This window comes from Salvelinus sp. IW2-2015, linkage group LG32 (genome assembly GCF_002910315.2).
Source record: "Salvelinus sp. IW2-2015 linkage group LG32, ASM291031v2, whole genome shotgun sequence".
In the NCBI taxonomy this organism is placed as follows: domain Eukaryota; kingdom Metazoa; phylum Chordata; class Actinopteri; order Salmoniformes; family Salmonidae; genus Salvelinus; species Salvelinus sp. IW2-2015.
The window spans coordinates 26,098,248-26,120,988 of record NC_036871.1 but is presented as its reverse complement, the minus strand read 5'-3'; the positions used below and the strand labels follow the sequence as shown (position 1 = coordinate 26,120,988).

Below are 22,741 nucleotides of genomic sequence, written 5' to 3'. Positions count from 1 at the left end.
CTCTTTCTCCTCCTCCCTCATCCTCTGTATTCCTCCTCCCTCCCTCCCTCGCCTCCTCGCTCCCTGCCCTCCTCCCCCCTCCTCCCTCCGTCCCTTTCTGGCCCCCGCGCCCCGTGGCCGGTACTCCGGCACCAATTTGTGGAAAGCGAGATCATATACCCTGCTCGAGCGTTTATCAAGAATCAACAGAAATGACGGACCCGATCACAATACGTAGTATTGTCGCATCTGAGCGCACCTACGTCCTTGGTCGAAGTCCAAACGCATCGGACGTTGTTCCGGTCACGTTGCGGGCGAGTAACGCTCACCGGTATAGGCCTAGCTAACTAGCCCACCTAGGAGTCACAGTGACGTCCAGCCCGCCCATCGGCTGCCGATACTCTCTACTCCCGCCTACCCTCGGTCGGGGGTCTGGGCGGGGAACACTTCGCCGGTAACTCAGCGTTCCCACCGCGTTAACGCACGGACGTGCCTACTGCGCTTCAGGATTAAAGGCTCCTGAAATTAATACATGTGCCACCAGTCTACAGCACTCTTGAGTCATACATATCCTTCCCTTATTAAGGCATGAGGTTGAAGTCGAGCTCGTCTTAATCAAAGTTCATAGTGATAATTAAAAGTGTTTTGTTGGCGTGTCCTCTCCGGTTAAAAGACGGGAGTGTTTAGGTACTATCACATCGCCTCTCCTTGACACACATGAGGCCCGTGAACCTATGTCCAACCCCCCGCCCCTCTCCCCCCTCTCTCCATCTCTCTCCCCGAGCCCCCTCTCTCCATCTCTCTCTCTCCTCCCTCTCTCTTCCTTTATGTTGTCAGAGGGGCGTTGGGGCATTGAGGTGGGCGTTGGGGCATTGAGGTGTGCGGTGGGAAGTTTGCTTAGCCTCGGCATTAAGCCTCTGCAGTGGAGACTAAACTGTACTGCATAAAACAGTGTGTGTGTGGTGGTTAAGCATGGACACATCTCAATGGAGTGCTTCTGATTGCACTACGCCTCTCACTGCACCAAAGGGCTTTACTGTAGGCCTTATTCACATGCAGTTAGTGCCCACTGACGATCCATTATAAGAGATCCAAGCATATTGCAGGGGGTGGATGATAGGATTTAGGTGGGCAGTAACTGCAAAGTAAACAATATTACAGCAGTTTAGTCAATACTTTATTATTATCTTCCACAACTGTGGGCGTTATTTGATTTTAAATAAATCAGATCAGTAACCCTCATACTACCAACATAATTTACATACTGTACATAGATTACCAACGGGGGTCATTTTGACCCCCAAGTAGAAACTTTTGGAAAAAACAACAATCATAGCAAAATATAAACTGAATGATTATAAAAACATCATTAGACATGTAAATAATGTTATCTGATGAAAATATATCTAAACAGACTGTTATTATTGCTAAATTACAATTAATTCATATATTCTGTTAAACAGAAATGTAAAGATTTCCCTTAAATACTGTGCCGCTTACTATCCACATAAGTACTAAAAAGACGATTTACCATAATTTAATTGTAGTATAATAAAAATAAAAAATAAATAAAATACATATTTTGGCCTCCTGGGTGGCGCAGTGGTCTAGGGCACTGCATCACAGCGCTAGCTGCGCCACCAGAGTCTCTGGGTTCGCGCCCAGGCTCTGTCGCAGCCGGCCGCGACCGGGAGGTCCGTGGGGCGACGCACAATTGGCCTACGTCGTCCGGTTAGGAGGGTTTGGCCGGTAGGGATATCCTTGTCTCATCGCGCTCCAGCGACTCCTGTGGCGGGCCGGGCGCAGTCGCGCTAACCAAGGGGCCAGGTGCATGGTGTTTCCTCCGACACATTAGTGCGGCTGGCTTCCGGTTGGAGGCGCGCTGTATTAAGAAGCAGTGCGGCTTGTTGGGTTGTGCTTCGGAGGACGCATGGCTTTCGACCTTCGTCTCTCCCGAGCCCGTACGGAGTTGTAGCGATGAGACAAGATAGTAATTACTAGCGAAAAAATACATTTTTTGACAAAATTGACTGCCATTTTAAGGGGCAGTACACCAACATTTAAAATATACTTAATTCTATTGCAAAAAGTTATCATCCATTGATCCTTAGAGTTTTAATTATTTACTTACACCACAGCCAGCATTAGCATTGCTGCTAGTGAACAAGTTGCACATATTGAATATTGGATGATATATATAGGAATTCTGGTATTTATATAACATTTCCCGTAGAACAACTATTTTTCAAAGAATATACACCAAAACAGCACTGTGTGTACATTTAGAGGGTAGCTGTTTTGTATTACAGTTCTACCAAATATTCATACCACTGACAGAATTTGATGAGCTGTTTTGACTGCAGCCTAGCATATATGTAAGGTCATTTTAACCTAGTTCTAACCAGTTATAACAATAGACGAGTGCATAAGGTGCTCCATCTCTACAGGGGATTTGTCTATCAGGTCAAGATCACTGATACAGGTCTCCTCTATGTATAAGTTAATATTGTCTCCAGAGAAACCGGGATTCAAATAAATGCTTTTTGAATTTGCCCTAGAATAACTACTTTTCAGAGAAATACACACCAGTACAAACTCTCTGTGTAGATTCAGAGTGTATCTTAGTTCTGTATTGCAGTTCTTATCAAGTATTTATACCATTGGCAGACCTTGTATACCATTAACAGATTTGTATATGCACAAAAGGTAATTTTGGTTTTGTACAAAGTCATACAATACGTGGGATAAAAAAAAGTACAATCTTAGGTGAGTACACAGGGAGCAATACCTCTGCTGATGATCTGTCTACCTGGACAATCTCTTGATGATCTGTCTACCTGGACAATCTCTGCAGATGATCTGTCTACCTGGACAATCTCTGCTGATGATCTGTCTACCTGGACAATCTCTGTAGATGATCTGTCTACCTGACAATCTCTGTAGATGATCTGTCTACCTGGACAATGTCTCTGTAGATGATCTGTCTACCTGGACAATCTCTGTAGATGATCTGTCTACCCTGACAAATCTCTGTAGATGATCTGTCTACCTGACAATCTCTGTAGATGATCTGTCTACCTGGACCCAATCTCTGTAGATGATCTGTCTACCTGGACAAGATCACTGATACAGGTCCCCCTCCACCCTCTGCTGGTATGGATAACACCTTTGGGCTATGATAAAAAATATGCCTCTGAGGTCAAAATGGCCCCAGTCGGGAGTGTGAGGGTTAAGGTAGCTCGGACTATTATGATATGGTGCTGGTGTGGGCATTGTGTCGGAAGTTACTAAATACTTAAATATTATACAGTACTAATAATCTTAAAAATAATACAATTAAAATATGAAGCGTTGCCAAAACTATAGGCAACTCCGCCACTTTTCAACCTCAAATATGAATTATCTCCAGCACCAGTGTCTACATAATGTGAAAATGGCGCGTGATCTGTGGTAAAAACAGAAAACGAAAGGTCCTAAAAAATGCTTCTCTGTGCCATCACAGGGTAGGATTAAAAGTAAGAAAAACAATACTTTTCTAAACCTGCAATGTGTTTCTAGCAAGAGGGAGGGTATTTTCCTACCGTTAATTACAGTATTGTTTCTATAAAACTTAGAAATGTGCCATTTTCACAAATGTAGACATTTGTTTGGTGCTGGAGATAATGAATATGAGGTTGAAAAGTGGCAGAGTTGCCCTTTACTAAGTAAAACCATAATATGTTACAGAACATAACCCCACATGAAATGCTAGCCATAGTGTAAGTCTTCTTGATATGGACATCTGCTTTGTAAACTAGATAATGTAATACTGTGTAGTCTAATTTAATAGATGCTTTCAAATGAGATTGTATTTATTCATCTCTCAATTTACAGCACATTAATCTGTGTGTGTCTGTTTCTGTTGCACTGAGGAGAGGGAGAAAATAAGGGAGAGGATATGCACTGGTGTGTGCAGAATTATACTGGGAACGAAAGAGAGGAAAGTAGAAATGCAAAGAAAATTAGGAAAGCAATGCACCAGACCTGTTTGCTTGTTTGCGAACTAACAATGTGATAACAGCAAAAAAATATCTCAGTAGCATTATCCAGTCAGCAAAGAATTCCATCTGCCTCATCCTACCAAAAGAGGCTTGCTTTATCCTTGCAGCCTACAAATCAACCATCTGTCTCTTTCATAATGTACCTTCAATTCGCAAGTAGCTGAATGTTTCAACCAGAGAAAGAATCTCAGTAAGCGAAACCGCGCCCCTCTGTTTCAGTATCTGTAGTCCATGTATCTGATCCTGTCTGGCGAGAGAATGACATTTAGTATGACAAGCCCGTAGTATTAACCCCCTAAAGTCGATGTCAGGGCCCGCAAGAATATCTAGTTAGCATAATACAAAAATACAATACAATCGGCGAATGCATTCCACTGCATTCGCCGATGTCGCACTTCTGCATCTGCAGTGAAAGGTGACAGAGCTAGAGTGGTGTTTGTCACACCATGAGACATCCTGAAAACCAGTCTTCTCACAGAATCGCCTGTAGCATTAGAACGGTTTGGCCTGCTTTAGCACGCCCACAGGCCTCACAAGACTCGTCTGAAGGTCTCCTGCTACCAATTGAAAAATATTATGGAAGTATACACTACCGTTCAAAAGTTTGGGTTCTCTTAGAAATGTCCTTGTTTTTGAAAGAAAAGCACATTTTTTGTCCATCAAAATAACATCAAATTGATCAGAAATACAGTGTAGACATTGTTAATGTTGTAAATGACTATTGTAGCTGGAAATGGCTGATTTTTTTTAGAATATCTACATAGGTGTATAGAGGCCCATTATCAGCAACCATCATTCCGCTGTTCCAATGGGACGTTGTGTTAGCTAATCCAAGTTTATAATTTTAAAAGGCTAATTGATCATTAGAAAACCCTTTTGCAATCATGTTAACACAGCTGAAAACTGCTGTTCTGATTAAAGAAGCAATACAAGTGGCCTTCTTGGAGACTTTTTAGTGCCAAAAATAAGGGGTTAAACACATGTAAAAACAACAACAAATGTTTCCTGATCTTTCTTATATCTCTCAGATATAGGACAGATACTTCAGAACAAACTTCCTTTTTTGGAACTATCTGTTTTTCCGTGTAGTGAATCTGTTATTCAATGCGTTTGTATGGGCTAATAGCAGTAAGGCCAAAACAATAGTTTTATCAATATGTACCTAACTAAGTTAGATGTGGTATAGGCTAACGTTAACTAGCTGTCTCACCATTGCCCATGAAAGGAAGTTAAGCAAGCAAGTATGTTAGCAAGGTAGTCTAGGACAACAAATACTAAACGCGTGCACTACTCTGTGACAGGAGTCATAGACCGTTTTGGCAACATGAAAGAGAGGTTGGCATAGCATTCCTCTACAAGTTGGGTGAGTAAACATGTTTTTTCTACTTGCGCACATGTGTGTATACACAGAAATATACAGAAATCAGCACCATGGACAGCCATATGATATTTAGCTTACGTTAATTACACTAAATCGTTTTTTGTATATTTAAGTTGTCACTGTATTACACTAAGCATAGGTGATTTGATGATGTTGAAATATGGAAGTTGAAATAGTGCTGGAATAGTGGAGGCAGCTACTGTTTTCTTTGCGACTTGCGGTAACTCTCAGTGGTTCTAAATACATAGTTGTTTAGCAGTTTGAAAATGTCTAACACATTGACTTGCTTTACCATGCTGTAGGTCATGTAACTGTTTGTTACATCCAATATTTGTTTTGTGGACTTCACCGGACATATTTTTCTCTCTGGTTTTGCGAGGAAACAAATCAAATCAAATTTTATTTGTTACTTGCGCCGAATACAACAGGTGTTCACCTTACAGTGAAATGCTTACTTACAAGCCCTTAACCAACAATGCAGTTTTAACAAACATAAGTATTTAAAAAGTATTTACTAAATAAACTGATGTAAAATTAAATCATAAACTAAAAAAAGGTACAAATAAAATAAAAATTATTAAACAATACAAATAAACAAAAGGAGAAATAAATAATATATAATAACAAATAAAAAATGTGATATTGACTTTATTCTGCCACTGTGTGACTGTTGTCACCATGTTGTCAAGTTGGTGTATGAACTAATGAGTTATAAAGAAAACAATGCAATTATCAGAACACAGGTTGTAATATGGCTTTTTTCCTGGATTATCTTTCCCATTGATTTTACCCATGCACCACTACTGCAACATGCCCAATCCTGCTGACAATCTGCTATTGTTGCGTAATCCCAGACAGGCAGACAGACAAACAGGTTGCGTCACAATCGTCTCCTGAATCCCACCTGACACATTCTTGTCACACCTAACAGGTCTAGTGTTCCTAGAGCAGGGCCCTCTGGGGGCTTTATGCCTGTTGATGATGATGTGTGTTGTGTGTGTGTGTGTTGTGTGTGGTGTCGTGTGTGTGTGTGTGTGTGTGTGTGTGTGGTGTGTGTGTGTGTGTGTGTGTGTGTGTGTGTGTGTGTGTGTGTGTGTGTGTGTGTGTGTGTGTGTGTGTGTGTGTGTGTGTGTGTGTGTGTGTGTGTGTGTGTGTGTGTCATGGCACCACATGCCACCTGTCCTGTCACACAGGGATTTAAAAGCATTATCCAGCCGGGACCCTCTGCTCAAGGTGGTATTGATTAGTCGCTGCGCCCACACACCCACCTCATCAAGCGAATGTTTCTGTCCTGCTCACAACAAGAGCCTTGTGTCAACAACTACTTCACACACACACACACACACACACACACACACACACACACACACACACACACACACACACACACACACACAACCCCCACCCACACACACACACACACACACACACACACACACACACTCCACCCCTGCGGGACCTCTAGGCTTGACCCCCTCTGGGTCACTGTGTGGGTCTAGTTCTAGCTAGCGCCTGGCTGCTTCAGAGGGACTTGGTGACATTACAATAAAATACAATCTTTATTGGTCCATTATACACTTGATAAAACAGAAATGTGTTAGTTTTTGCTGTCACAGCAGCTCCTAACCTTGCCACACATTAGTATAATAGGGAGAGAGAAGGGATGATCCCTGGAATGTGATGAGATGAGATCTGGGTGGGGGACATGATGGAAGGTCAACTATGGGAAGGTCAACTATGTCTGCCTGGCCTGGTGATGGGGCACTGGGGGAGGGCAATATATAACATTTGGCTAATAACATCGACTCACATAAATGGCCCTTATAGGATGATTTGTTTGATTCAGAAAACGTTCATGTCCTTAAGAGGCAATTCATTTTGTGTCTGGGGTGGGTTTTGGGGTGGGAGCTGGGGGTTGGTGCTATTTAGGTTTGGGGCTGTGGGATAGGACTGGAGCTGCATTAAAATGGCTGTTTAACCACAGCTCATGTTTCACCATGAGCACAATATTTCAAGTTCTCTCTCCAAATGTTTGCTGCTCGTAGATGGCTTCCAATTAAAACAATCACAGTAAATTGAATCCATTGCAGTTCATTACGTTGACATCTGGGATATGACAAACTGGCATTTAGCAGCTCACAGATCGTCACGCCGGAGGGACACGCTGTGTGTGTGTATGTGTGTGTGTGCGCTCTCTGTCACACTGTGAAAAGTCCATCCCAAAGAAAGACAGCAGTACGCTTCGACCACGAGAGCCTTAAACACAGACATGCAAAGCAGTATGGTCAATCATCATCTGTAGATGAAGATGAATGATCCCCTTACCACACCTCCCCTGCTCCCCCAGCAGTTAGGACAATTCCATACAAGATAACTAAGCTTCTCAGGTCTGAACAGATACATATTCATGTTGTTAGGTCCCCTTAAGGACCTGTTACATCATGTAACTTGGGGCCAGAGTTTTCCCCAGTCAAGACAAACTTTGGGCCCTATATGAGCTGTGTCTGCTTATAATATCTACTCTTCTAGTTAGTTTGTCTAAGGGTTAAGATGTATTTATATTTCTGTCTAGCTCCTAACAGGGCATGGCTCTGCTTTGATTCATATGAGAATGATCTAGGGAAGAATTATCCATGTTTCTATTCTGAGTTCATCTGCTTGACTTCACTGCCAGTCAGTCAGTGGAACAGAACAGGGATCATCTCATTGGCTGTCACGGTTCGTTAATCACAACGTTTGATTGATTGGAGGAAAACACATTATGAATAGAGACAATGCTCACTTCCACGTTGCTTTCTAAATGTAATTTAACAAGTCCAATGAGACAGTCTGACTTAGCATGGGGAGGTAGGTAGCCTAGTGGTTAGAGTGTTGGGCCAGTACCTGAAAGGTTGCTGGATCGAATCCCCGAGCTGACAAGGTAAAAATAGGATGTTCTGCTCCTGAACAAAGCAGTTAACCCACTGTTTCCCGGTAGGCCGTCGTTGCAAATAAGAATTTGTTCTTAAATGACTTGCCTAGTTAAATGAATGTTAAATAAAAAAAATAGCTTGTATGTAACTATTTCTCCTTCTCTCTCCCAGTATCCTGTTTGCTGATATCGTGGGGTTCACCAGTCTGGCGTCCCAGTGTACAGCCCAGGAACTGGTCAAACTACTCAACGAGCTCTTTGGGAAGTTTGATGAGCTGGCCACAGTGAGTCTACAGTTTTCCTGTCCTCCCTCTCTCTGGCTGTCTACTGCTGGACACTTATGGAACTTACTATCATTCTCACTCTGTTCCATAGAATGGCTCCTAGACATGCTGGCATGGTCAAGGTGTTGTTCAGTTGCTATACAGTCACGTGTTCCATCTGTTTTGCCGCGATCGCTATGTTGTAACATTGGGTCAGCTAAACGCAGCAGCAGCTGATTCAGGAGGCTACTACGGAGACTCGCAGCAGAACAGGCAGCTGCTTCATGAAAACAGATGAAAACGCATAATAATGTTAGCTACTAAAGTGGCTAGCTAGCTAGCTTTTGGTGGAAGCATTCGGCATTGTGTGTGCAGCACAAGGTAGCTCGTTGGTTAGCAGCATCCCATTCGTTTTATATGAAGTGTGACTGGCTCAGCTAGCAAGCTAATGTTGGACAAATTTAAGCTAGCTTTCATGAACATTGTCAATCTTCAGAAAATACTGCTTGTTGAAGCACAAAACTCCTTTGCTAGATAAAAAATGGTGTGACTAAGATTTGGTGTGACTAAGATCTCTCCAAAAACTAGGTTGAAAATAACAAAGGTTAAGACAAGAGGATTCTAATATCCCATAAGGTTTTGCATAAATGAGGAAGAATTCTAAACAGTTGAACCAAATATGCTAGTTAGCTACAGCGCATGGAATCATAACTTGTACTAACCTGGGTATCTTCAACCTAAACCAAAAAATGTAAACATTATAGAGATGTATTGTTTTAGATGGACTGTTTTGAGGCAGAAATGGGGTTCAGCAGACACTGTCACCTAGGTCATATTTTCAACATTTATGACAGCATGTTGTGTCCGAACTATTTTCAATCTATATCATTACCCTTTGTGAGATATGAGACTGATCAATGCAGGCGGAATTGATGCGCTATCTGACGTAAGACAATGCCTTCAACCTACAATTTTCTAATGTTTTCAGTTTGTCTCAGACCAGGGGACTGTCCTCTTGCTGCCTGGTCTGTGTAGGCTTTGGTCAGGTTTTGACCCATAGCCATATGGATCGTGTCTGTCTTCATTTAAGGATTTGAGATACAGTCGACTGGCTCTCGCAGCTATCATTACAGCTTAGTAGGATGTCATCAGGAACATCAGGGCCCCATATGATTTTTAATATGATTATACGTGCTCTCATCTGAGAAAGAGATGACAGGACTCTTAATCCATCCCAGATTTACCCCTGACTAAAGCTCCTATGACTCCTCTGTGATAGTCTGAATGAACTGAGTCAAGAGGAGGGGAAAGTGGACTAATGCAAGTTATATCTGTCGCAATCTTTCCATCCAGTGTCAAAAGAAATATATTTGCACGGTCCATCTGTCAATATACAGTATTCCATTCTTAGCAACTCTCTTGCTATGTTGGTGCCTTGAAAGTCCATGCAACAAAAAAAARCCTTTACACTTTAGTACTTCACCTTGTTTTGGCCTATTTAGATTTTTAGATTATCATTGATATTCTTACAATCAGGTAAAATGCAAATGTGGAATAAATTCTAAGATTCAGCTCTCACAACAGGCATCGTTACTGTAGTAGCCTCATCCCTTCTCTTCTACAGGGAATTCCAGACCTTGATATTGGGCTGACACATGTATTTGTTGTGTTAGAGTTAGAGGGTTCAGACCTCCACCCCTTTACACACACCCAGCAGATCATTTCCACACATCTCTCTGTAATCTGGCCCCCATTACTTACACTGTGCACATGCCTGTGCAATCCCTTAATCCACTGGATTACAACAAACCTTTTTTGCTTTTATAGAACAAAAGTCTGTTTGTTTACATGCATTAAAAACAGAATCGGACAAGACAACTGTAGTTTTTCTAAAGGTGATGAAGGGCAGTCAAGACAGTTAAAGGGAATTCCTAGAAGTCATTGTGACATTGGTAATTTTGTCATTATTCCATATTTGATTTGATATATTACAATGCCTTCAATGCTCTTGGTTTACAGTACTGTATGTCTTAACAGTTATTCAGAAGAGGTCATGGCCAGCCTGTAGGTACAGTACATTGTAAATAAATACATGCATGGTAAAGACAGTCCTACAACCTATACACTAATGCCTCACAAGTCAGAGTAAATGAGAGAGAGAGAGAGGGTCGGAGAGAGAGAGGGGGGAGAGAGAGAGACAGAGAGAGATTATGTACAGTATATAGTAGATGCCGACATGTGCGACCACATTTCAAATCGAGCTTTAAGCTATTTCTCATAAGCTATTGTGTATTGCGTTGCAGCTATCACATTTTCACACTTCCATCTCCCCAGTGGCTGTGTCACACTGACAGTTGTCCCCGCGACTTAAACTCCCTCACCAGAGGTTCCACCCTGTGTCCTGACCCATACCCCCAGTCACTGTGATCCAGGCTGGCAATAAGTGGCTGTGTAAGTGACTCATCCTGCCTTGCCACAGCACACACACATACACACTCACACACACACGCTGTCTCTCCCTATTCCAGACGATGAGCGGGCGATTCCACATGTCCACCAGGCAGCGTCTCAGCGCGCCAGTCCTGCCCATCCCCACACCATCCCTACACCACCTGTCCAACCGTTGGACTTGTTGGCTATCCGCCGTGGTAGTGGGCCAGGAACGCAGCGTTCTCTCCAAATGTTCTGCCTTAAGCAACTCCTCCTCTCTTCTCATCTCTTTCTCTCCTACCGCTCGTCTGTCTTTCTTTTAGTCCTCTCCCCTCCCCCCTCCCTTGTGCTCTCCTCTCCTTCTCCCTAACTTCTCACACTTCTTTCTTTCCCACCCGCATTCTATCTCCCCCTCCTCCCCTCTCTCTCTCTAAGACATGCACATTGCAAATGAGTAATAACTTATTGTTATCAGGCTTGTAAAACATTTAGCCTGCGCTGTGCTTGATCCCACTACCCTTGCGGTCTCAGTCTCTTTGTAACCTGTGCTGTTAACAGACTGAATCACGTTGGCTTCTGTCACAGCTTCTCCTTCACTGCCCACCCTGCGCCTTAGGGTAAACTGATGTTGCTCTGTGATTGTGTCAAAATAAAAGTWAAAAAAAATACCATTGCTCTTAATTTGGTTATCCCATTCTGTCTTAAACTATGGGGTACTCCTTTATTTGAAGGGCACCTAACCTAAATGATGACTTCATAACACATTTGTAACCCATTGGGCCTTTTGTTTTTCCTTAATCATGTGACCTGATTAGGAAGAACTCCAGGTCCTATCATAGCCAATAAGTTGGACTTCATTTTTTTTGTGATCAGGTCTCGTGGTATAGGAAAAACAAAATTAGCATAAGATGATGAAACACATTCCACTTTTTCCTCCATCCCTCTCCTGCTCAGCACTGTTTAAACACTGTTTCTCTCTGTTTAGTTTTTCTCCGTCAAGCTAGAACCTGAAACAACAGTCTCTGTGCAGAAAGAGACACACTCAGTGCTGATTTATACAGCAATATTATGCAATTCATTTGAATGGTTCTGGCTTGTGTGTGTGTGTGTGCACGTGTGTGCGCATGCTTGTGTGTGCGTGCGTATGTGAGCATGTGTGTGTTTTCCTCAGTTTCCATTGTAGTTTCACAGAGCTTTTTATTCCCCCCTCTCTCATCTCTCTCTTTCTCTCATCTCTCCGTTTATCTCTTCCTCTCTCTTCCTCCCTTCTCTTAACGCCTCTTTGCATCTGAGCTCTTAGACCGGCTCACAGCAGCTTGATTCCCTGAACGATGCCTTTCTTCCCCATGCTGTTCCTCTCCCTCTGTTCCCTCTGCTTATTGGTGGGCTTCCATGTTTTGTTGGACGCTTTGATATTTCTCCCTCTGACCTTTTGGATTATTTCAACAAGTCAGAGATCCTTTTTGGTTCGCACGCACGCACGCACGCAGCACGCACACACACACACACACACACACACGCACGCACGCACGCACGCACACACACACACACACACATTATCATCATTGTGTAAATGAGTGGAGTGCGTGTGTGTGTGTGTGTGTGTGCGTGTGTGCGTGCGAACCAAAAAGGATCTCTGACTTGTTGAAATAATCATCATTGTGTAAATGGGACTGCTGAGCACAGCAGTCCCATGTCACATAGCATCCTTAGGGAAGGGACTGACCTACAAGTAACTGACAAAATAAAGGAAACACTTGAGTAAATGAGGGGTACAAAGTATACTAAATGCAGGGGTTACACACAGGTGTGGTTCCTGAGTTAATTAAGAAATTAATATCTCAGTGACTTTGAACGAGTGGCCGGAAAAGAGAATAGTTTTTTAAAATGTTTTATTTATTTCACCTTTATTTAACCAGGTAGGCCAGTTGACAACAAGTTCTCATTTACAATTGCGACCTGGCCAAGATAAAGCAAAAGCAGTGCCACAAAAACAACAACACAGAGTTACACATAAACAAATGTACAGTCAATAACACAATAGAAAAATCTGTATACAGTGTGTGCAAATGAAGTAAGGAGGTAAGGCAATAAATAGGCCATAGTGGCGAAGTAATTACAATTTAGCAATTAACCCTGGAGTGATAGATGTGCAGATGAGGATGTGCAAGTACAAATACTGGTGTACAAAAGAGCAGAAAAACAAAAACAAATATGGGGATGAGGTAGATAGTTGGTTGGATGGGCTATTTACAGATGGGCTGTGTACAGCTGCAGCGACCGGTAAGCTGCTCTGACAGCTGACGCTTAAAATTAATATAAACTATCACAAACAATCACGTGAGCAACCAGGGTGAAACCAGAAACCAGAAATATACCTACTGGAGTGCGTGCTACGGGTGGATGTTGCTATGGTGATCAGTGAGCTGAGATAAGGCGGAGCTAAGATAAGATATAAGTCTCCAGCTTCAGTGATTTTTGCAATTCGTTCCAGTCATTGGCAGCAGAGAACTGGAAGGAAAGGCGACCAAAGGAGGTGTTCGCTTTGGGGATGACCAGTGAAATATACCTGCCGGAGCGTGTGCTACGGGTGGGTGTTGCTATGGTGACCAGTGAGCTGAGATAATGCGGAGCTAAGATAAGGCGGAGTGAGATTAGGTGGTGCGTTTAAAGAGTGTTTMAAGTGTGTGTGTGTGTGTCACCGCATCTCAACCCAGTTGAACATTTATGGCTTTTTTTTACATTTTGGCAGTTACCTGTATGTTGTCATTGACACAATTACACAGATCAATATAACACAATATTGATGGGCTAGGGCCATGGCCAGGCCGCCTTGTCTTGATGACATTCTCTACTACGCTCTGTCACCTTGAAGAGGGAGGGGACATGTAACAGTAAGGATCTGGATGTAAATATTAGCCCCATTCACCCCTTAACACCAACAAGAGTCTATATACATGTGTGTGTTCTAAAGTGTGTGTCTGTACACCAAATGATGTCCCCTTCTCTTCTTCTCCCCATCTCTCTCTCTCTCTCTCTCTCTCTCTTCTCTCTCTCTCTCTCTCTCTCTCTCTCTCTCTCTCTTCTCTCTCTCTCTCTCTTCTCTCTCTCTCTCTCTCTCTGTCTCTCTGTCTGTCTCTCTCTTTGTCTCTATCTCTCTCTCTCACGCTGTCTGTCTGTCTCTCTATTTCGCTCTCTCTCTCTCCTCTCTGTACATTATGGCTGTATAGATTGCACATGGGTGGTATGGTCACGTGATAGGGCCAGAGTAATCCTGCATGGCTTGGGTTTGAATCAGTCTCCTAAGCCCTAGCTCACTAGGCAGATCAGATGAACTAACACAGGGACAGGAGAAGAGACGCAGCACAGCACAGAGAGAGGACTGAGAGGAGAGGAGGAGCCTTTCTAAGCACCAGGGCTTTTCTGTCCACAGCTCCAGCCTCTATCTACCCACTAAAGCCTATCTATAGCCAGGCTCTATATATCCCACCACCTGTTATACCCTCACTGTCTTGGCCCTAAGATATCCCCCGACCATGTACGTTATACCCTGGTTTCACCCTAGTTTCAATCTGGTTTTACCCCTGGTGGCTCACGTGATTGTTTGTGATGGTTTATATTAAAAAGATGGAGTTTAGGTGTGTTCCCATGTGGGTACATATAGTGGTGTAAGTTTAGGAATCTTTACTAGCAGATTGTTTGCACCTCTCTTTTGGATGGGATGTTCATTTTGCATCTAGCTATATCTGTCTTCCCTATGTCTGTCTTCCCAACTACTGAGGTCATGTAGGTTTATGGATATTTCCTGGTGGGTGGCTTAGCCTATTAGTGCAGTAGCTACACTACATGACCAAAAGTATGTGGACACCTGCTCGTCCAACATCTCATTCCAAAGTCATGGGGGTCTGCGGGGATGTGCTTCCAGCCACAAGAGCATTAGTGAGATCGGGCACTGATGTTGGGCGATTAGGACATGCTCGCAGTCGGCGTTCCAATTCATCTCAAAGGTGTTCGATGGGGTTGTGGTCAGGGCTCTGTGCAGGCCAGTCAAGTTCTTTCACACCGATCTTGACAAACCATTTCTGTATGGACCTTGCTTTGTGCACGGGCGCATTGTCATGATGAAACAGGAAAGGTCCTACCCCAAACTGTTGCCACAAAGTTGGAAGCACAGAATCGTCTAGAATGTCATTGTATGCTGTCGCGTTAAAATGTCCCTTCACTGGAACTAAGGGGCCTGGCCAAATCATGAAAGATAGCCCCAGACCATTTTTCCTCCTCCACCAAACTTTACAGTTGGCACTATGCATTGGGAAAGGTAGCATTTTCCTGGCATTTGCCAAACCCAGATTCAGTCGTTGGACTGCCAGATGGTGAAGTGTGATTCATCAATCCAGAGAACATGTTTCCACTGCTCCAGAGTCCTATGACTGTGAGGTTTACACCACTCCAGGCGACGCTTGTCATTGTGCATGGTGATCTTAGGCTTGTGTGTGGCTGCTCGGCCATGAAAATCCATTTCATGAAGCTCCGGACAAAAAGTTATTGGGCTGACATTGCTTCCAGAGGCAGTTAGGAACTCACTGGTGAGTGTTGCAACCAAGGAGACGATTTTTACGCGTTACTCGCTTCAGCACTCAGCAGTGCCTTTCTGTGAGCTTGATGAAATTACCTGTTGGAAAGGTGGCATGCTATAACGGTGCCACGTTGAAAGTCGCTGAGCACTTCAGTAAGGTCATTCTACTGCCAGTGTTTGTCTATGATTGATTGCATGGCTGTGTGCTTGTGTGCTTTATACACCTGTCAGCAACCGGTGTGGCTGAAATAGCCAAATCCACGTATTTGAAGGGGTGTCCACATACTTTTGTTTATATGGTGTAGCTCTTATGTTGTACAGTAGGAGGATGTTCTCTTTAACACTCTCAAGTCTCTCTGGTCTCTCTCTTTCCAACGACAAATGTGTTCTGGCTCTGGCCCAACCCATCGGTTTCTGGACCAATCAGACAGCCCCGAATGTGTTCGCATTCGCTGAATGTTCGGGGAGGTACTCAGATCCAGACTCATTGCGGAGAGGAAACTAATGTCAGTGGGTGTGGCGTAGTGTTTAGCCGAAGCAAGGAGTCTGGGTAGCCTGGCAACCATTGAGTGTTAAACTAAGAGAAAATTAATTCTCTCTTCTTTTCTTTTCTTTTTAAGGCTAAGTCCGAAATGGCACCCTATTCCCTATGTAATGCACTTTGTAGGGAATAGTGTGCCATTTGGGATGTAGACGGAGACTTACCTGTTAGTAAGCAGTTGGCACGTACGTTCTTAAAGCAGGTGGCTTAACTCTGTGGCTTGCTCCTTTGGCACAGTGTAATTGCCTAAGCTGTCTATTTGAAATGTGTGTGTAGGGGCACGATGGAACAGAGGAAGTGAAGTGGAGTCTCAGAAGTTCTAATGAAAATGTATAACCTCTGTTGTTTCTGCAGTCACACAGCTGTAAAGACCTATTGAAATAGCTAGAGGCCTCAAATAGAGCCCAATACACTTGCTCTCCTCTGAAGTTTCAGAGGTTTCAGTACGTGTTCCAAACTATTTTTGTATCTATTTGATTTAGGTTACACTGTTCATTCTACCTAGTTGGGTCTGGGTAGTAAACTGATATTAGTTTTGGGCTTTGGAGGGTTGATGGTGTACGTTTTAGTGTTTGTTCTTTCTGTTGTTCGATTCTTTAATCAATACTACTGTCTTCTCAGAAGTGAGGCTACATGTCTCCCATCTCATTGGTTATGATTAGATAGCTAAGACCTAGTTTTGCCTTAACAGGTTATGTGGTCAAGAGACCACTGTAGTCCCTGTGCCCAAGAACGCCAAAGTAACCTGTCTAACTGACTATCGCCTATTGCAGCTCGCATACCGCCCCAACAGATCCACAGATGACGCTATCTCTATTGCACTCCACACTGGCCTCTCCCACCTGGATATGAGGAACACACGTTGTCAGAGGAAGGCCCGAAAAACTGTCAAAGACCCCAGCCACCCAAGCCACGGACTGTTCACTCTGTTACCGCACGACAAGCGGTACCGGAGCACAAAGTCTTGGAACAAAAGGCTCCTTAACAGTTAACCCAATGAGTCCCACCGTATTGCTGGTGCATTTTGTACTTCTAACCCCTTTTAAACATTGTGTGTTTGAGCTACAGACTTCTGTTGTAGCTCAAACACACAATTTGTCAAGTTCTTCTGCATCCATAGATACCAACCATTAGTATGTGTGATTAACGGGGGCCGAGCTAGAGCGGTGTTTGTCAGGCAAGGGCGCATCCCGAAGGAGAAAAACATGTTTTTCTCTAAGATGCTCACAACAGTTGTTAGAAGGTAAGGGCTTCTTCTAAATAGAAGATTATTGGAAATCCCAGGACATAGTGTCTATAATTCTGTAATAAGCTCACATATTTGTTGTCACAAACTCCAAACTCCACACAGTTAACGCTGACTAGTTGGATATTCATTTCCCAGTGAGCAAAATATTTCTCTAATTACAGAGATCATATAAATTCCTTTTGATCAGGTTTTTGCTATGACTTACCTTTTTTTAATTTACATTTGTCAATAAAACTCATGAATGCAACTGTTTACGTCTAATTATTTTTTGTTATACTGGTTGTCCTGAAAAGAAAATGGTAAAACACTTAATTGTAAGTCGAAATATTAGTCAGATAAATGAAAGGCTGATTTTTGCTAGGATCTCGTGACTGATAGGGTTAATCAAATGTCTACCCGAACTATTTGCATTGATCCTTTTTTGCACTGACTCTATGCACACTCACTGGACTCTACCCACACACTCACACACTTACACACACACACACACACACACACACACACACACACACACACACACACCACACACACACACACACACACACAACACACACACACACCACCACACACACACACACACACACACACACACACACACACACACACACACCACACACTACCTATGCTCATACACACAAACACACACACACCATACTGTACATATTGACGCCACACATAGTCACATTTATACACGTTTCACATACGCTGCTGCTACTCTGTTTATTATCTATCCTGATTGCCTAGTCACTTTTACCCTACCTACACATGTACATATTACCTCAACTACCTCGTACCCCTGCACAATGACTGGGTACCCCTGGTATATAGCCTCGTTATTGTTATCTATTATGCTACTATTTTCTATTTTTATTTGCTAATTGACTTACTTTAAGTGCACTGTGGGGAAGCGCTCGCAAGTAAAGCATTTCACGGTAAAGTCTACGCCGGTTGTGTTCGGCGCATGTGGACAAATATAATGTGATTTGATTTATGATGAATTATGATTTTGTCCGTTAGACGAATCAGAGTTTTTCGCATTATTTTCATCATTCATTATTGCTGTTAAGCTCATATCAAAACACAGAATTTCCTTTTTTTTATGTTATCTTTTAAGACAATATCTGACTTGAAAGAAATATGCCTCAGTGCCACGAGCGATAACAAAGCGAGTGTAACCTGTAGGTACAATTATGGAAAGTAAAACCATATTTTATAACAAGCTCTCTCTATATTCAATTCAAGGGGCTTTGTCTGTCTGTCTGTCTGTCTGTCTGTCTGTCTGTCTGTTGTCTGTCTGTCTGTCTGTCTGTCTGTCTGTCTGTCTGTCTGTCTGTCTGTCTGTCTGTCTGTCTGTCTGTCTGTCTCTCATTCAACACAAATAGACTTGCATGTTAGAAATAGCGCCTCCATTTCCACGTTCTTCTTCCCGTGGCACACTGAGAGATGCATTGCATAGTTTTGAGGCTTTGAGTTTTTTTGGTTCACATGCTCTGCTCAGCCCACGATCACATCCCTTCCATGGAGAAACAATGGGAGCTGGGATATTGTATTGCCCCATAGCAGCCCAGCCCCCACCCCTAGTTCAGCTAGCTCACAGTGATGTCTGTCGCTCACAGATCCTTAATGATGGGTTAGACTTCCACCGCACCTTTCATCCCAGAACAGAGCACAGATTCACATCATGCCAGGCAGCCAGGGAGGCAGGCAGCCAGCCAGGCAGCCAGGCAGGCAGCCAGGCAGGCAGGCAGGCAGGCGGTGTGACTCACCAACAAACGTCTACAACACTGATCATATGATATGATGGAGTGGGGACTCTTGGGGTTCTGCACTTAGAAGCATTTCCTTATTTAAGTTGGAATTGTACTGTACAGTACATTTTGCAATAAACTGTATGTTCACGTTAGTGTGTACTTCACACACAGTAGTCTACAGTATACTACATTGATGATACTTGTTGGAGTGGGGACTGTTTTTATCTGTTTTCATTTAATTACATTTTATATCAAATCAAATGTTATTTGTCACATGCGCCGAATACAACAGGCATTACACCTTACAGTGAAATGCTTCCTTACAAGCCCTTAACCAACAATGCCGTTTTTAAAAAACACCTAAAAAAAGTTAAAAATATATAAGAATTGTGTGCTGTGCAGAACATGATGCAATATACTGTATGTTCACATTAGTGTGTACATCACGCACAGTAGCCTACCGAATGTGCAGTACCCCTTTAAATTAAGTACAACTCATAAAGGCTTTATATAGGAAACATAAAGGATTCATAAGCACTACATAAATGCTTCACAAATCATCTATGAGCATATGGGATACTCTACAAATCGTGCATAAAGCGTGACATGAAATCAAATTGTATTTGTATATCACGTTGATACAACACATGCATTTCAAGGTTCTTAACAAATCAAATCAAAGGCATAAGGACATAACAATTCAAACTGTAGGATGAATTGCAAAATGTGACATATGTATGTTTATAGACCATTTATAAGTACTTGACCAATATGTATGTTTATAGACCATTTATAGAGTATGACATATGTATGTTTATAGACCATTTATAGAGTATGACATATGTATGTTATAGACCATTTATAGAGTATTGACATATGTATGTTTATAGACCATTTATAGATTATGACATATGTAATGTTTATGACATTTATAGAGTATGACATATGTATGTTTATGACCATTTATAGAGTATGACATATGAGTGTTTTAGACCATTTATAGAGTATGGACATATGTATGTTTATAGACCATTTATAGAGTATGACATATGTATGTTTATAGACCATTTATAGAGTATGACATATGTATGTTTATAGACCATTATAGAAGTATGACATTGTTGTTTAAGACCATTTATAGAGTATGACATATGTATGTTTATAGACCATTTATAGATTATGACATATGTATGTTTATAGACCATTTATAGAGTATGACATATGCTTATAGATGATTTGTGAAGCATATATGTGATGCTTATGAAGCCTTTATGTATGCTATATAAAGCCTTTATAAGTTGTACTCTGTTTAAATTGGGACCGGATAGGTCATAGTGTATTTGCACATTGTGCATATTGTATATGGATGCACAAGACCCAATTCAGATGCACAGATTTTCATACAGTATGTTAACATACAGTATGTTCCCTGAATGGCTTGCAGTGGTTCTCAATCCTGGTCCTGGGGACCCAAATGGGTGCACGTTTTAGTTTTTTCCCAAGCACTACACACCTGATTCAAATCCTCAAAGCCTGATGATGAGTTGATCATTTGAATTAGCTGTGTAGTGCTTGGGAAAAAACTAAACGCGCACCCCTTTGGGTCCCCAGGACCAGGTTGGGAACCACTGGCTTAGGGGAATGGATATTAGATAGGGAGGGGTTGAATATGAGATAGAGGGCACCAGGCAATCTAACATCGTAGGTCTGGCATACTGCTCTGAATATTAGAAAGCTTATGTGTATACACAGTGGCCAGTTTATTAGGTACACCCACCTAGTACCGGATCGGACCCCCCTTTGCCTCCAGAACAGCCGGAATTCTTTGGTGCATGGAAACGTTGCTCAATTGAGCAACCATTACAACCATTACACCACTGCCACCAGCCTGTACCGTTGACACCAGGCAGGATGGGGCTATTGACTCATGCTGCTTACGCCAAATCCCGACTTTGCCATCTGCATGACGCAACAGGAACCGGGATTTGTCGGACCAGGCAATGTTTTTCCACTCCTCAATTGTCCAGTGTTGGTGATCGCGTGCCCACTGGAGCCACTTCTTGTTTGTAGCTGATAGTAGTGGAACCCGGTGTTGTCGTCTGCTGCAATAGCCCATCCGTAACAAGGATTGACGAGTTGTGCGTTCAGAGATGTCGTTCTGCACACCACTGTTGTACCTCTCCGTTATTTGCCTGTTTGTGGCCCGCCTGTTAGCTTACATGATTCTTGCAATTCTCCTTCAACCTCTCATCAACGAGCTGTTTTCGTCCAAAGGATGTCCTGGATGTTTTTTGTTTGACGCACCATTCTCGGTAAAAGCTAGACACTGTCATGTGTGAAAAGCCCAGGAGGCCGGCCGTTTCTGAGATACTGGAACCGGCGCGCCTGGCACTGACAATCATACTACGCTCAAAGTTGCTTAAGTCACTCGTTTTGCCCATTACAACATTCAATCGAACAGTAACTGAATGCCTCGATGCCTGTCTGCCTGTTTTATATAGCACTCTTTCTCTACTCTCTCTCTCTCTCTCCCTCTACCCCGTCTCTGTCTCTGATTGACAGGAGAACCACTGCAGGCGTATAAAGATCTTGGGAGACTGTTACTACTGTGTGTCAGGTCTGACCCAGCCCAAGACTGACCACGCTCACTGCTGCGTGGAGATGGGCCTGGACATGATCGACACCATCACGTGAGTCTATAGGTTTCTGGTAAACACTCACTCAGTCATTGCTAGCACCTTGGAACGTAGCGATGCGGCATTTGTCTCTCCATGACGTCCTGTTCTTGGCCAGGTCCCAGGCTGATGTGATGTTATGTCCCAGGTTGTATAGGTCGTCCATGGTTAACACATCACCTGTCTGCTAAATGAACTGGTGTAGCCCACAGACATTTGGCATAGCCAGATCAGGACCTAACACAAGGACAACTCAGAGTATGCTATGCTGTTCTTCTGAAATAGAGTACATTTTCTTCATATCATGCTTCTTTAGACCTGTCTAAAATAAATAATGGAGTTATTGTGAAGGTGTAGGCTATCTTACGTGGGTTTATTAGACTTTAAAAATGTAGCTGTTCCAGAGGTCTGCATCAGTGTCTTGTAGGCTGTGTGTGGAAGCCAGGGGGATGCTAAATGTGTTTACATAATTAACGGTCAATTACCATGAGACCAACATTTTGTGACTGCCACAGCCCTAGGTACAGACACATTGAGTTGTGATGGACACCATATCACATAGCTCTTTATGGCTCTGTGGAATGAGCCTGCTGCATGGCTTTCAGCCATTATATTGATTCATTTGGTTTGACCAGGGATAAAGGCCCAACTGAAGACTGGGGATATTTTGCTATTCTATTCTTCTCATCTAAACCACAGTGGTTCAAGTGAGTCCAGGCTGAAGGATTCCTTAGTGGGATTGTCAATGGCTGCTATGAATACATGCCAAGACTGCAGATAGAGTTGAGAGTGGAATCTCATTTGAGGGCGCGGGAATGGAAATGTATTTGGATGCTTCCTTATGAAGCGTGAAAGTGTTTGTCTCATTTGCATGTCCTGCACAATTTGGAGAAAGAAGAAAGAGCTCAACACTTCAAAAAGCTTTATCCCATCCCGTGTTAAATG

General features: G+C 42.8%; 1 pseudogene; it reads left to right on the top strand.

Annotated features, from left to right (window-relative positions):
- Positions 1 to 22,741, top strand: part of LOC111957023 (adenylate cyclase type 1-like) — a 52,796-nt pseudogene that overhangs the window by 9,971 nt on the left and 20,084 nt on the right.